At 35.6% G+C, this 17,705-nt stretch overlaps 1 long non-coding RNA gene across 2 annotated transcripts in view; it reads left to right on the forward strand.

The window, feature by feature from the left end:
• Nucleotides 1-17,705, forward strand: part of LOC145944051 (uncharacterized) — an 83,224-nt gene that overhangs the window by 31,685 nt on the left and 33,834 nt on the right. For both annotated transcript variants that reach the window (XR_014426611.1, XR_014426612.1), the window contains exons 4-5: nt 5,621-5,830; nt 5,908-5,951. This is a non-coding gene — a long non-coding RNA (uncharacterized LOC145944051). The remainder of the gene's footprint in view (nt 1-5,620; nt 5,831-5,907; nt 5,952-17,705) is intronic.

The raw sequence follows: 17,705 nt of genomic DNA on the forward strand, positions 1-17,705 counted from the left end.
GTCGCGAATAATACTTGCCGTAGATTAAGCGCTACCTAATTCAGTTTATTTTCTACGTGCTGATCGCTCAGAATGTCTATCTCGTGGAGAAACGACTCCCACACCGATCAGCCGTAATCCTGTCGCGAGTAATAAAGAAACAACTTTCTACGCCACCAATGGATATATAAATCCCCGCGATGGATATTACTTTTTTAGAATACCAAGTAAATTTCACCTCGTACATATAAAACGGAAATACACCCCCGTGGGAGTAATTGGAGACTAATGTAACATGAGAATTTCGCAAAAAAAATCAAGCTAGAAAAAAATAGTTGCAAATTCGTTATAATGTTCTGTACATCGCGTCCGACGAAAATTCGTATACCTATATAATAAATGCTCTCTATTTATTCTAAACCAATATTTTATATACGTCGTATGGCGGATGCCGCCGACTAAATCCGCGTGCAAAAAACGACAAACGTAGGGGAAACGTCAACGCGACAAAAATAATTTTAATCTTATTCCTATATTTGGTTAACATGTGAAAATTTTGTGACGAGAATTCCGCGATCATTATTAACAAAATTCCGCTTCGAGTGTGTCGACGAGAAATAGCACGCACGTTATCTATATCTATTTTTAAAAACAGAAAATATAGGTATTTCTCTCTTTCTCTCTCTTTGCAACGCGACGTATAATACAACGGCCCGGTGAAAAATATTGCAACTGAAATTATACAAAACCGTAACTTTTCAGGAGAATTACAATACTCGCGCGCACGATAGTTTCCTTTCCCCGAAAGCTTTTTGTTTATTACGATAAAAACTAAATACAGTTAAATAAATGCATAAAAATATTACTCTACACGAGTTAGAAATGCCCTTTTAATCTTTTACCATAAAGCACCGTTGTAAGAGATTATTGTAATTCTATTGAAAAAAATGCTGCATTACAATACGTCAAAGATATACTCTTCTCATCTGCGTGCACCGTCAATTTATTTATTAATCCCTTATCGTTTCGCGTTCGATTTCTCGCGGATCATCCGGCTTTATCTGTCATGACTTGTCCGCGGTGGCGAATCGCCAGAGAGAGAGAGAGAGAGAGAACTAGGGACATACTCCAAGGGGAGATCACGACCTACTAGCAACGACCTACACCGAATCGTTGCTCGCGAAGGGGTGGCGAGCGAAGGAGGAAGATAGGAGCGAAGAAGAGGGTGGTCGAGACAGATCTCTGAGCTGACGCTATGAGAATAGCGGGAGGGGAGGGGACGAGGGATGGGGGTGGAATGGGGGCGGAATTTAGAATGATGGAAGTGATTGTCCTGAAATTACGAGGTACGATCTCCGGCGTCGTTAGCAGATTCGAACGTCTGCAAACGTGTCGTACGAACAAGAAAAAAAAAGACCGATGGAGGGAGAGAGTAATTGACTTCGAGATTCGACTCGGCTCGATCGTAGGACAAATCGGAGTATCGAACTATCAATATTTGTCGTATCGTTCTTTATCGTCGCTGTCACATATTCAAAAAACCACACGATGGATACTGGATACATATTGATCTTGTTTATAGAAAAAACGCACTATGTGTGTGTATATATCTATTTATTCGCGCGCGACGTATCAACAGGCAGATTTCGCGGTTGCTCGACACTAAATTCCGAAATCTCAAGGAACAAGCGAAACCGGTGTTCAGAGATTTTAATGAATTGTATAGGGTAAATTAATTGCGACACACATACACACAGACACACACGTTTAAAGCTTGGCCCGACGATTAATCGACACCGTAGCGTAACCCTAACTAATCACGGGCAGGTGACTCGTATTGCGCATTATTACTCACGAATAAACGTAATTCGGTGTGTCGTCGATATAGCCCCATTACGTGTATTAATGATTACACATATTAGGAACGCACGTGGAGAGCGTGCCAAAACGCGAACCCGAGTCTTTATATATGTATAAATAAATCTCTCTATCACGTATCCATGTAATACAGTGACGAAGTTTGTAGATACGAATCTCAGATGATCGGTGTTAACGAGTTTTGTTGCAATAAAGTTTTCGCTAAGACTATACCGACTAGAGGAAAATTAAGGACCGATGGTAGCGATTGTTCCAAAATTACGACGAACAATAATTAAGTCCTAGGCGAGAGAGAGAGGAGAGAGTGATCGCCTTCCACTGATTAACTTTTAATGATCTTACTTAGATTAAGCCCTTGCTGTGTATCACGAGTCATGCCTATCCTTAGTCGCACGTACATACATACATATTTATACTCTCCTACGTATTATATATTTACGAGTTAATTTATTAACGTACCGTATCGTAAAACATCGAAAAATAAGCCGATAAGCGGGATTAAAGAGCGTCGCTATTTATGATTTATGCTTATTAGTACCGTGAGTTTTGCGCGAGGGGGAAATCACGCGAGTCGAATAAAATGAGCGCGGCACAGAAAGGTCGAATAAAAAACGTTAATAAGCTTATGGGATAAACATAATACCCGTTTCATTAGGACACCACAAAGCAAAGTCGCGCATGTGTTCGAATGTATTCGAAATATATGTATTTTTTCCCCTTATAACGAACCGCGGTCGCGCGCGTAGATATTTCAAAGAAATACCTATCTAAAAAGGAAAAAAAAAACACACGAAAATGTGCGCAAACTGTTTCTCTTTTATACGACGGGGGAAATGGTTTCGGGTTACTCGCACACGTGATAAACGTTTCCGTCGTACTTCTGGCAGCGACCCGCGGTCGCGTCTAGCCGCTGTAAAAGCGATTGTATATTCCAGCGATATTTCGGTCATATAATTAACAGATGAAGCCGCTGCAATTAATTGTAAAAGCAATTAATTGCAGGCGTCACGTATCGCGGATAAACCGTAGCTGATTAACCTCGTTTTAGTACCGGGATGAGGGATGTTTCGCTTCCAGCTGATCAAGGATTAGAGATTGCCGATGCGAAGGTACGAAGAAAACATTCCGTTACTACTCAGCTAATTTTCAATCAACATATATATGTTGGACATACCAATCTGTACTTGCTCGTAGATATCAGATGATAAGAGTTACGAAGTTGCTATTTTATGACTTTGTTTCATTTCTCTCTCTCTCTCTCTCTCTCTTTCGATTAATGTCTTATTTATAACATTTTAAAATCTAAAATGTAACACAGAACACGTTTTCCCGGCGGACACAACTTACAACCGGATACATTGCGAAAATAGCCTGCCCAGATAAAAGTTAATTCAGTTCTACTCCGAGTTCTTGCAAGAAACGATCTACGCGTATATTTTCTTTCTTAATTAATTCCTCGCTCGCTATCCGAACTTTCGCAGATTCAGATTATATTGCTCGAGAATACTGAATCCAGATACGATACGATACAAAAATGTAATCGCGCCGTTGTAAAAAAAAAGAGGAGACAACTTTGGTGGAGCATCAGTGATATGATATTAATAATTCATAAGATGCTGGTGTGTGATTTTCCTCCGAATACGGAAATCGAGGCAATTTGCGACAGCTTCGCAAAGTTGATTGTTAATCTATGTTCGTGAGTGAAATTTGAAACGTATACTTGACACATTTTCGTAATAGCGGAGAAAGAAGCAAATGATTAATACATTTTGTATAGCAATGTTAACGAGTGTCTGACTAGGAGCTACTAATTTCACAAAGCTTTGACTCGAATAGCGGAAGCGAGTCGGTGCAAGAAGTTCGTTAACACGCGTGACATTTAAAATAACGTTGTGTCTCGCGTATAATCGCGCTACCGTAATCGAGAAGAATTATGACAGATTTAAAAGAAGTCCTTTCGTATTTTTCTTGCGTGGATTTATGTATCCAATCGGGGTTATAATGACGAACCTCGAACGAGATAATAGAAATATTCTGCTCGATATCAGCTAATAATTATCGATCGGCGATTTGTCTAATTGTACCGTAACAAAAAATAGTCAATTAATATTCAGGTGACGTTGCGCGAGTCGTGAAATGAAAACGAGATTTGCGTAAGTAAGCAAGCAAGGAAGTATATCGCGAAGCGCGATGTATACAGCTTAAAGCGAACTCTCCTTCCCGATAGTTAATTATTGGCGGGCAGAACTGATTTGCAAGTACGTCGTTTATAATCCACTTAAGCTCTAATCGAATCCTGGCTAGTCTCGGGGACAACGGATAGACGTAGCTTCCCCATAGCCGACGTAGGTCGCATAGTCGATCCCGGCATTGCGCGTAATTACGCGCTCCGTTTACAATCTCTGTGCGTTAGACCCGTACAATCATTATATGCGAAAGCTGCCACAAAAGCATGGTTTGCTTTAGAAAAAGAAATGTTTTCTTTTTTTAGCAAAAACACACGTGTCATATGTAAAAAACTTACTTCTCATTATCTCTGTTTTTACGTAACTTCTGCATAAATAGATTCACACATTTATTTCAGTATAAAATTAAAGGGGATCGCAAGTATGCTTAATTTGTCAAAAACCGCTATGTGAATTTTTTATCACAACTAGAACAACACAAGTGCGCGTTATACGCGCGCCGTTCTTCGGTTTTATGTTAAAAAAATGATATTTTAAAAATAATAATATAAAGTTTGTTTAAACTCGATTAATATTTTTTCACAGAAATTAGCTGATTAAAGCGTTAATTTGCTAATTAAATTTTAAAATAATAATATGTTAAAAAATTAAAATAGTAATATGTTGTAAATAATATATTATAATATCTTATTTTCGATTATAATATTTTTTGACAGAAATCAGCTGATAACTGTCAAAAATATTAATCGAGTTTAAAGTATTATAACATATTATTTAAAATATATTATATTATTTTAATTTTTATAATATATTATTATTTTAAAAATTAATTAACAAATTAACGCTTCAATCAGCTGATTTCTGTCAAAAAATATTAATAAAGCGAAAATTTGCTAATTAAATATTCTAGCTTACATATTTATATTTATATTATGTATGTTATTATTATATTATGTATATTATGTTTAATTTGCTAATTAAATTTTAAAATAATAATATCGTAAAAGTTATAAAATAATAATATGTTGTAAATAATATGTTATATAATACCTTATTCTCGATTAATATTTTCTCTTTCTAAAGCTATATTTTTTCGAACGAATTTATTTTTTCTCCTTCAAGTTTTAATTAATTATTAATATTATATAAGTCATGTATGTAGTATATCGCGCGCGCGCTATTAGAATAAAGTTGCCGATGTTTGTAGCTTCGGCCTTCAGCCATTATCGAAGCGCCGCGAGTATCAGGCAGTTCGAGCTGCGTCCCGCTGTGATTAATTAGTAAGCATAATTGTTAGAAACGATTTCTAACCTTTGTATTGTAATATTTATCAATCGCATATCATAATTTCAACGTTAATATGTAGTCGTAACTGTTCGAAACGCATATTTCGCGAAAAATTCGATGCAAAATCTCTTGCCTACATAACCCAACTTAATCTGTTTTCGCGCGCGCGAATGTGTTGCGATCCGTGGATATATCTATCGTTAATTCTAGCTTACATATTTATATTGTGTATGTTATAATGCGAAATAATAAGATTATTCTAATATATGTATGTATTTTATTTGTTACAGATAGCATTGCGATACACAATGCGATTCACGCATCGTGTCGAGAGTGCCGTGTAAAGTTTCGCGCGTCGGGAGTGCCGTGTAAAGTGTCGGACAATCGTAATTATTCGTGTTTTCGCGAATGTCGTGAGTGCTAGAAGGAGCAATGACAGTCGACCAAGAGAGGAGGAGGAGGCCCGGGGAGGCATCGGGCGACAGCAGGGCAATTGTGAGGTATGCGATATAAAAACATTTTTTCTAAATTCGACACACGCATATCTATATACATAATTTGAATATTTTGTTTTCAGATCAATGTGTGCTGTGTCCTACAACTCCGCTATTGCAGGTATCGGTGAGTGAGAAATTGTTTATTTTATAATATTTCTATAGCGGTAATGAGGGTGCATATATAATATGTTGAAAATATTAAAATAATAATACGTTTGAAATAATATGTTAATATCTTATTCGCGATTAATATTTTTTGACAAAAATCAGCTGATAATTGTCAAAAATATTAATCGAATTTAAAATATAACATCCCTTTGGCTTATTATGCCTTTTTAGAAAGGATGGAAAAAAATGTTTGAATCTGTTTCAAAATTATATATGAATAAAAAGTAAGTGAGCTTTATATCGGTCATCAATAGATATTTTTATTAAATAAAACATTATTATTATACGCGACAGCTGCTACAAAAGCAAGGCACACTTTTAGAAAAATAAATAAAGATTCTATTTTTATATGCAATAAAAATACACATGTTATACAGAATATATAAAACTTACTTCTTTATCTCTGTTTACGTAACCTCTGCATAAATAGAGTCACACATTTATCTCAGAATTAAATTAAAAGATATCAGGTATGCTTAATTTGTCACAAACCATTATTTATGCAAATTTTTGATGACAATGGAACAAATGTTTGAATCTATTTAAACATATGAAGAAATAAGTAATCGATATATGTCTTTATTAAATAGAAAAAGGGCACTTTTATTTCTTTTCTTTTATAAATCGTATCTTATTTCTAAATTTTTCTCGTGAGTTGCATATTATATATTTTTCAACCAAACATTTCACATCGCCGAGAGAATGTGTGTAGGATAAAGATTTTCAAACTTCAAACGTATCAGTTGCAACTTAAGATTAAAAGGATTATTACATTCCGCTAATCGGATTCCGTCCGATAATAACCGAATAAAATCTGTTTGAAACGCGGGAAGGACCGACAAAAGGGAACATATATGTATAGCGGAGAGGAGAGCTAGACGCAACGGTTAGAAAGGCGGTTGGTTCTCATCTGTGAATCGAAGATTGGAAGTCATTGTTGGGACGGGAGAGAGAGCGCGACACAAACCGAGCTCGGTTTCTGGCGATTCGGAATCCGAAAGGAAAGAAGGGTTCCTTTGCCGAGGACACACGAACGCGAACGTCCTTTAACATTCAACTTGATTCCCCAGAATGGTATTGTCGCTCATCCTCCGGATGCATTTTGTCCCCGAACGCTCGATAAACGTGTTACAATTGTGCGACAATATCATTGCCAAGTGTGCAAGGCAAATTTTGCATAAATGATGCAAAAATATTCGCGAATTATTCGCAAAAGCTTAAATGAATCCCGTGCGAGTCGAACTATAAAAGTGAAAGAGAGTAATGTGCGAAAATAAAGAGGTGCCGCAAAAAAATTGGGCGGTTGAGCATGAAACGCGGAAATGGCAATACAAGGGGGCCTTCAATTTTCTACTTTTCGCACGATACTATTTCGCACGATACACACATCTACTTTTTTTTCTCACTCGTACCCGATATAATAATTTGGTCGTATAAAAAACCGTTTTTGCGCATTAATCGTGAGGCAAGTGAATAAAATTTTCATGTCACATTATTTATGCGAATTTTTTACGCCACTCGAATCTCTTCTCAAATAACATATTTTTTACATTACGTATAACGAAGCAAACGAGAAGCACGAGAAAAGAAATTGTCGCGCGCGCGTATATAGTTTGAGCAGAGTTTGGTTTCGGAATATGCACTCGAGAATCGTAATAGAAAGTCGCTGATTTTACAAATTTTTAAATCATCCCGCGAGAGAGGACATTGTCGGTTAACAAAAAATAAAAAAAAATTTCCAACGTTCATTATTCATGAAAATTATCGATTCATCAGCGTAGTCATTCAAATCTGGACCGATAGTTACATGTACAAAATCCTTTTAATTTTCAACATTCAGGTACACGGTAGAAATAGTCGGTCGTTGCGTCGAATTCTATCAGATTCTACGGATAATCTCGTCGAAACTGTAAATCTCATCGGAAAGAATAGAAATGTCCCGAATTCTGACAAGTCCGGTCGTTTGTTCCCTCGTGCTCTCTCGTGCTCTTCCTTACGACGGAAATGGCCTTGGCTACTAAGCGCTCAGGTCCTTCGTCTAATTCGTGTTCGTTTCTATTCGTCTCGCGTTTAACCGTCTTAAATTATTTTTGCTACGACAGTTCCTCTCCGCTCACGTTCCTTTTCGTAGAATTTTTCAGGTTCTGGAATAAAAAAGCGCGCGAGTTTCGCGATCAGCGTTCATTCTCTTAGACTCTAAACTCTATATCTCTCGTGTATGTGAACTCTACTCTAAATTCTGTAATAAGAGGTCGCAAAAGGCGTGTTTCAAATTAAAAGAGTTAAACAACTTTAATTCCCCTTTGATATTACGGTTTAAATCTTTCACGTTTTTTGTATTTAATTTCTTTGATACTTTGATACTAACAATTTTTAAGTACATGTACCTGTAGATTCTATCATTAGAGAACAGTTTTACAGAGTTCCACGACTTTTTATCTCAGCTATAAGATAATTTGTAACATTTCGCGCTCTCTGCTTTCTCGTCTACTATAATCATAAAATAGCAGCGCGCAGCAAGAAGCTGAAGCAAGAAGAGATAAAAAATGATTCGATAAACAGATAAGATAACAATCTTCTTTTCGGTAATAATGATTCTAGTGACGTCAATAATGATAATAATATTGTGATGAATTTACAGACCTTTAGTTACAAATAAGAGACTACTGCATTTTCTTACGAAATATTGAATTTACAATTTTTTCTCAATCTCTGCAAAAACTTGGCACTCTGAAGGGATTAACACACAAATGCAATCCTCCAAGCTTCGCAAATGCAATTCTCTTCTTGCTTTAGTCTCTCTCTTCTCTCTCTCTCTTTCTTTCTCTTTCTTTCTCTTTCTCTATGCATTCTCCCTATTATATTTTCAAGTATCGAACAAACCCGCATCTTTTCATCAAGTGAATAAGTCGCGACTTACTAATGGGCTGTTTTCCGTTTCGTACGAGGTTACCCTTTCTTCGAGATGCCACAAGGTAGAAAGCCCGCATAGAACGAGCACGTCTCAAGAGTCCCAGGGATCAAGGCTAATTTCTTCTTGTCCTCTACATCTAACGTATATCTCCTATTCCTGTCCGCCCGAGTTACGTTTACATTTTATTACGCCAGCTCTGTCCTTATTTCTCATGAAACATTCACTACGCGATTGTCGTGACGCCCTCGCATTTCCGTTTTTCATAGCCGCTTCATAGCTCCGTCCTTCTTCCGAGCACGTAACATAAAAGTTCATAAATGTTACCGCAAAATTGACTAGATTTATCATTAAACAAACAATTTCAATAATTTTAGCATTTTTTACGCGAAGCGACTGACAGCGCGCGCATTATATATGTTTTTGTATACTTTTTTTTAAAACTCTTAATATAACATCCGCGCTGCGGAAACATCCCCAGCTTTCTTCCTTTTTACGCGCAAGTTCTAAGTCGTCGGCTAAATCCCGCGGCGGGAGTTCACATGGAAATAACGAGATACGACTTTTCCGAGCTAATTTCGAGCTAATTTTTTCCCTCGTTCTCTGCAATCCAAACGTTCTGCCTCTCTCTCTCTTCCTCTCTTTCTATCTCTTTCTCTTTATTTTCTCCTACATTTTCCTGTCTTCGTCGGTCAATGACCGTGAAGTGAACGAAAGCGAGCGGCGTTAAATCGCTCGTAAAAATTCCAATAGTAATTGGCATCTAAACTATTTTCAACACTTCTTGGCTTCCCGATGTATCGTCTTTCAATCTCTTCTTACGTTTGCGTTTTGATTTTAACAAAACAAATAACGCATTATTACTTTTAATCAAAGTTTTCTCTGTAAAACTTGCATTTCTTTACGTTTCTTTTCTCTCTCTCTTTCTTTCTTTACGATATATGCGCTAGGTACCCATAATCATTACGCTTAATTATAAGAAATATTTTAAATATCAAATTCGTGAGTATATGTTTGGCGTGCATTAGAAGAAACGAGAAACAACGGGGGAATATCCTGCACTTTGAGCTAAAGAATACCGCAGAGGAGAAAGAGTCCTTTCCAAGGATCAAAACGCGTTTTAAGGTTTCCTAGTCGTTTCCACTACCGCCGCTATTCATCGACCGCGAAAAGAGGCTGATCGCTCCTCGGAAAGGTTCGCTCTCCTCTCGGTCGTCCGCACGAAAATGAGTTCCATTCTTCGATTTATCGACAAGACGGGAAGATCAATCGACCCGACGACCTCGGATCTCGATGACTTGTTCCCGCCGCGGTTAGAATTCGCCTCGGAATTTTGACACCGTTACTACTCGCGCTGCTTTTCTCGGTTTGATTTCGATAGCGATTCCGCAAAGTGGAAGATCTAACGCATTCGGTTTCGCGATTGGTTTTTCATCTCTGTGAAAAATTTTCCCCCTCAATGATGATAAGTATATGTATGTGTGTCTCTACTAATAATTTAAAAACTCCCATTTTTCTCGTGATTCATGAGATCTCTCTTTAAAAAATATTGTTTTGAAATCGAGAAAGATAGATAAAGGAATAATATGCGCGATAAAGCAAATTCGCCACGATCGACAATTTCTATTTTGACAATGAGTTTAGTCACGCGTTACTTTATTATAGCATCGACTAATTAGTCTCATTACAACGCTATTTTTCAATTTTGAATGAATAAATCTTGGTTGGTACCATTTGGAAGTAAATTTATTATATATGTAAAATTCTGCAGATTTGGCAATTTAAATATAACACTCGTAGAAAAAGAAAGTAACTTTAATCAATTTTTATATCGATAGCAAAAAAGAACGCTTATTAAAAATACCGAGTTAATTTACTAAATGGGACTGTAAATCATTTCTTCAATAATAAAGTCTCTTATTTTTATTTCTCCTATTAATGACAACATCGCTGCACTTGCTAAGGATAGACCATCCTTATTTAACAGCAGATTTTTGTATCTACGAATTAAAATATACTCGGCAAGAATTTTTCGACTCTATCAATAAAACAACATTTCATAATTGATTACGATTAACGAAGTTTCTATACTTATTTTCGCAATAACAAATAAATAAATAGATCAATTAGTTGTGCGCCATATACGTTGGGTTTCTCGGACGACGATTATTTGGTTTGCCGATTTATTACAATTATTATCGTTCCAACGAGCATCGATCGGGACAGTCTCGCGAATGGTACGGACTACCTCGCGAAGTCGACTTGCCGATCCACCGCGTCGCGTCGTCGAAAGGTCGACCCAGTGAAACGCAAACGCGGAACGAAGTTACGCTTTATACGGCCGCTGATATTCGCATCGCCATCAAAAGAGCCATCTGGACGTAAAAGTAGTGGAAAATTTGCTGTTTACGACGCGGCGAAGAGAAGCTCCTCTCGATGCGGGCTTTCTTCTCTCGACGGTCGTACGTGTGTAACGTGTGTACGTGTACTTTTAAAGGTATCTTCCCCTTCGTAATATCATCGTTACGACGCGCGTAATTGTACAAAAGATCGCGTTTCTCTCTTGTAAACTCTGTGTGATCACAATCTACCGTGAGAACAATAAAAAGAACGGAGAGAACTTGTTCTTTTTTTTTTTTTTTTTTTTTAGACGAAAATTAGACTAGAATTAGAACGTAACTCTTGCCTCTCCGCGGAATTAACAGAAGCACATCAGGATTAAATTGGATGGTAAAAATCCAAGGAAGGAATTTCGACTTTACAACAACGTATAAACAAATACAATCGACCGATCGGGGTGGTAGAGTGAATGGATTTGAAGAAGCGATACGCGCGAATGAACGAACGAGAGCGATTTTACGCAATACACGCGGGTGAATTTAGCGTAGCTTTATATCGGAGAAAAAAAGAAAATTAAAATTTACCGAATAGAGATATATGCGTGATTTTTATCTGGAAAACTCTGAAATTCGTTTTGCGCGGCACGAAAATCAAAACTGCCTATCAAAACTGCCTATCTATCAGATACCGCCGAACCGTATCTTTTTTCGCTATCCTGGTGTGTCGCATGGAACGTCGGTTATTTTGTGCGAAGAGTTTTTTCTCGTCGCGACGCCTCCGCGTACATTTAACACGTTCTCAGGAAATACGGTACGTCCGCGACATATTTCACGCGTGAAAATAATTCGATATCGATAAACGTAAGCTTGGAAAAATGTTACGTTTGCCGTCTCCCTAGCGCGTTTTACACAAGTGTACCCTGTTATATACGATACGAGCGGGGGATCACATTTGACTGATCGATAACGCTTTCGTTTCGAAGGAAGAAAACTGTGTCGCGTAGTATATGATTTTTCCTTACGGACATCTTATAGATTAGTCTCTTTTATTACAAACAAATATTATTTTTTCTATATTGTATACCAGGTATTTTTATTACGAATTCTGACGACGAAGAATAATTGATCATTTGATTGAACGATCCTAATACCGCGCGATCAGCTGTTTGCTCTGATTGTATAGGAAAGGTAAAAAAAACCAATGACTGATTTAAAAACGAGGTGCAAAGTTATATTCGCGAAGCGAGTAGAGGGAAACTATCGAAAACTCGAACGATTTTATTCACACAGATTTTCACTGTATAAATCTACAGAGCTAAGCGGCTTAACTTGTACATAACGAATCTAACGTTCAAGCAGAAGAAAGTTTTCGAAACAAACACGCTTCAATTACGTACGTGGAAAAAGTTTTACATTTATACAGATATGGCGCTGTTAAGATTTATTAACCGAAACGTAAATTACCTCGTTTTATTCATTTTCATTTTTCTTTCTCTTCCTTTCTCTCTTTTTTTTTCTCCTTTAATTAACCTGCTATTGTGAAGAGATAGATACACTCGAAACATGAATATACTTATTTTTTATTACCATTATTAACTAATATAATAACTGTAAAAAATAAAATATGCACATAAAATAGAGGGCGAAGAAGAGCAAGAGAGAAAGGGGAAATAATAAATTTATCTATTGTATTGTTTACTTATTTTTATTACTCTCTCTTAGTTAACCTATTTTACTCTAAATAAATTTACTCTAAATTTTATTATAAATTTTTTTATAATTTTTTTATTATGAATATTTTAAGAGTATTTTTTTATTATTAAGAATATTTTACATGCATCATATTACATAATGTAATAATGTAAAATAGATCGCGCGTGAAGATAACAAGCCCCCCATTAGTTTCATAAATAATATAGATGATAAAAGAAATAAATTATAAGTTTGCGTACCTTCTAGTTGCTCCGCCGTCGTCTGTGCCTCTTCTTTTCTCTTCTCTCTTGTTTATCTTTCGCTGCTCCTTTATTGCACTCGCGCGCATTAATTAATAGAATGCAAATGGTCGCGATACATTTCCGACGTTAATCACATACGTTAAATAAATCACTACTATTTGTGACGGGACAACAACGTAAAAGCTACTGTCCGCACGAAAATTGCGCGGCCAATTAATTGACTAATTTTAGAAGACTAATTTTACCCGAATCAGTATCGAAGACTACCAAGATAGAACTTTATTGATGAATGCAGAAATACCTTTCTTAACGAATAATAAATCATAATAATAATCTTTTCGCCTCTGTCCGTAATATTTGTCTTTTTTTGCTTCTCGATGCCTTCATTTAATGGACATACTGCTAAAAATAAAAAAATAAAAAATCGGCGGCGTCCCCGTTTTTATCATGAAAAATTCAGAAATCAGCTTATTGTTAACGTCGTGATATTATTACTCGATTAGAGTTATTTAAAAAGAGACGCGACAAATAATCATGTATGAAAATATACGACTCTCAATATCGCGCATATATGTATAATACATATGAATATGCAAGTCTCGCGTAAGATATGATATATCTTTCTTAACAAACGTTCATAGAATAATAATAATCTTTCTTTTTCTGTGTGTGAAATTTGTCTGTTTTCCCTTCTCGATATTTTCATTGCATTGTAGTGGGGCAGACTTCACTAAACAGACATACCGCCAAAAATATAAACAAAAACGACGCTGTTTCTACATTCAGAAATCAGCTTATTAATTAATGTCGCAATATTATTACTCGATTAGAGTTATTTAAAAAGAGACGCGATAAATCATATGAAAATATACAAATCTCAATATCGCGCATATGTATGTGTACAATATGCATATCGAATACGCAAATCTCGCGAAATCAATATATTATTTTCTACAGATAAAGAGATCGCGCAAAATCTCGATAAATAAAATCGTCGCTTCGATACGCTCATATTGTTATATATATAAGTCGTTAATTGTAATAATAATATAAAACGATCACGTTCGATTCACTTTCTAGTACTTGTTGCGACCGCGTTTGGAGAAGTAATGAGACAATCCACGAAGCCGCTACCTGTTTGAGTCACGTAGCGCAAATGTCAAGGCTACGGCTGCGGTTTAAACAATAATGCTATTGTTTACACAGGCTTGTTATCATTCGGACAGCGAACGGGAAGGCAGAGCAATATGAGCGGCTCGAATTATCGATAGATACATAAGTACTAATAAATGGCAACCTTGAATAATTAGAGATTAAATAGCCCGTGCGAATTAATTAATTCTCGTTATTGACAGTTCGTAAGGCTACATGATTAAAAAAATTTATAAAATAAGATAAATTCTTTATTTTTATTTCTGTTTGATACATATTCTCTTTCTGTAAATATTTTACATATTTATACGTTTAAAAAAAATTGATATAAAAATCTTCGGCTTTGAATCGTCTAAAAAATTAAATAGATATACGGAAGGAAAGATGTGAACTTGATCTCTCTCTTTCTCTCTCTCTCTCAACTGAATCGCGCGTTTGTGTGGTGACATTTTTGGATTATCGCAATATGGGGAAACTGGCGTAAGGCAAACCGCGAACGTCACGAACGCTTAGCGTCAACAGGTAGGGAACTCTCGTTCCTTCTGTGTGTCTGTTCGACCTCGTTCCCTTTCTCTGATCTCCCTTTCGCAAATTCATTCCGATTATTTCATTTGTCTCGCGACTCATGGTCTCGGATGACTTATTCGCGACTCTGTAGAATCAAAAAAGGAAAATTTATATTGACTAATCTTGCTTGATTAAAGCTTTAAACATCAAATGTTATCAAACACCATTGATGCAATCGATAGAAATTGCGTTGAGAAGTCTTTATTTTTTGAATAAATATTACGCTTTATTGACTCGTTTTACGCGTCAGATTTACGCAATTCAGATTTCAAGTATCTCTTCAGTCAAATTAAAATAAATATACGTGTAAATCTAATTTTATTAAATAAAATTTAATTTTATAATATTTCATATATTTAATATTGTTTTATTTTTAGTAATACTATATGGAATAATACTGAAAAAAATCATATTACTTAAACAAGCATTTTTTAAAATTATCTTCTTTTTCTTTTTTATTTACTTTAGAAAATGTTTCTCAACGTTTATGTTTTATCAAAAATTTATTTCCATTAATATTTATTTTGTGTTTTAATGGTTTTTGCATTATAAATATTTAATTGTATTTGACCATTTTATAGAATATACAATGTTAATTATAATTTTTATCATTAATTATAATACAATAACTTTTCGATTTACGATTAATTTACTGTTAATGAAAATAATGGGTTTGGTTTTAAATTAAAGCTGAAAAATCTGTTTCTCATATTATTTTATTGTCGACTGAAAATGATAAAAGGCTCGAAAATGTCGAGTGCAACGAAATGTGTATTTATCTACCATTTGCATCCATATGTTTCGTTTTGTAATCCGCTTAGTCATAATTTCGTTAATCTTCCAATTATGATTAATATTTATTTTAATAATGATACAAAACGTGAACGGATTTATATTAACGACACGACGTGCATTTTACGTAGGTACGTGTGGAAGGGATCGCATAATGTCCACTCGAAATATTCCGCTTCGTAATGAGACGACGTAAGTAACATAACACAATCTTTCTTTCGGTCCCCTCACATATATACTCACGCGCGGTGCGCTTTCCCACGTATACGTCTTTCGCGAACGCATATGGTAGTCCAGGGATAGGAGAATAGAAGGATGTAGGGTAGGTGGACAAGAAGGGGTGGTGGTAGGTGAGGTCACGCTTCGTCTGGTCCTCGGTGAGATTGCACACCGTGACCAACAAAGTACCACGGGGTTTACGGGATATAACTCGCCAAGTGAGTAGAAGGGTGAGAAGAGGGAGGGGGAGACAGGGTGAGAGAACAGTGGTACAAGGAAACAAAGAGTAAGAAAGACGGCGAAACTGAAACAGCGAGGCTATAACAGAATGGGAAGGAACGGATGGATAACGCGAGCGAGAAAGCAATACGATTAAAAGGTCGCGTTGTCTCGCGAAAGAAAAAAAAGGAGCAGGCCGCACGGAGAAGTCGGCAAGGAGGGTAGGAAAAATAGAAAAAAAGCATACGTATATATAAACACACACATACATGCATACACATATATACACGTACAAATACACGGGAAGGAGCAGGAGAGAAAACGAGGAACGTAAGAGTGAAGAAGTAGGAGGAGTAAGCGAGCTTTGAAAGCAGGTCAAATGATAAAATGAAAAAAGATATTCGATTAGGATGATTGCGTTACATCTAGAGGAAGACTGAAATTATAAATATAACGATATTTTTACTGTTATTCAGAGAAAGAGCAAAGAAAACGAGAAATACATATATATGTAGGCACTGGCGGATTTGGGGGGGGGGTTTAAACCCCCCCCCCTTGCAAATTAAAAGAAATAGTTTTGCTGAATTTGTTTAAAAAATATAAATAAAGAAAAACAAACATTAAAGAGCTATCGACGTCAGGATCCGCTAGTGTATATATATAAGTATAAGATACACTGTAAATTATACTCATTACGCATTCAAGGAATTAAGTATAGATTAAGTCAGACATAGGACGAAATGATGAGATAATTTTGTTGTACAAAAATAATTAGACGAAATTCTTTGTATGCGTAATGAGTATAATTTACAGTGTATCTTATACATACATATTGTATATATTATATAGATATAAAGAATTTCGCCTAATTATTTTCGTGCAACGAAATGATCTCATCATTTCGTCCTATGTCTGACTTAATCTAAACTTAACTCCTTGAATGCGTAATGAGTATAATTTCCAGTGTATCTTATACATACATATTGTATATATTATATAGAGATATAAAGAATTTCGCCTAATTATTTTCGTGCAACGAAATTATCTCATCATTTCGTCCTATGTCTGACTTAATCTAAACTTAACTCCTTGAATGCGTAATGAGTATAATTTCCAGTGTATCTTATACATACATATTGTATATATTATATAGAGATATAAAGAATTTCGCCTAATTATTTTCGTGCAACGAAATTATCTCATCATTTCGTCGTATGTCTGACTTAATCTAAACTTAACTCCTTGAATGCGTAATGAGTATAAGTCCAGTGTATCTTATACTTTTATATATATATATATATATAATATATATAATATATATACATATATATATAAAAGTATAAGATACACTGTAAATAATACTCATTACGCATTCAAGGAGTTAAGTTTGGATTAAGTCAGACATAGGATGAAATGATGAGATAATTTCATGCACGAAAATAATTAGGCGAAATTCTTTATATATATATATATAATATATACAATATATATGTATAAGATACATTGTAAATTATACTCAGTACGCATTCAAGGAGTTAAGTTTAGATTAAGTCAGA

The sequence above is a fragment of the Prenolepis imparis genome, unplaced genomic scaffold, assembly GCF_030444845.1.
Source record: "Prenolepis imparis isolate NDT839.2.m4 unplaced genomic scaffold, iyPreImpa1.0 SCAF_12, whole genome shotgun sequence".
Taxonomy (NCBI): domain Eukaryota; kingdom Metazoa; phylum Arthropoda; class Insecta; order Hymenoptera; family Formicidae; genus Prenolepis; species Prenolepis imparis.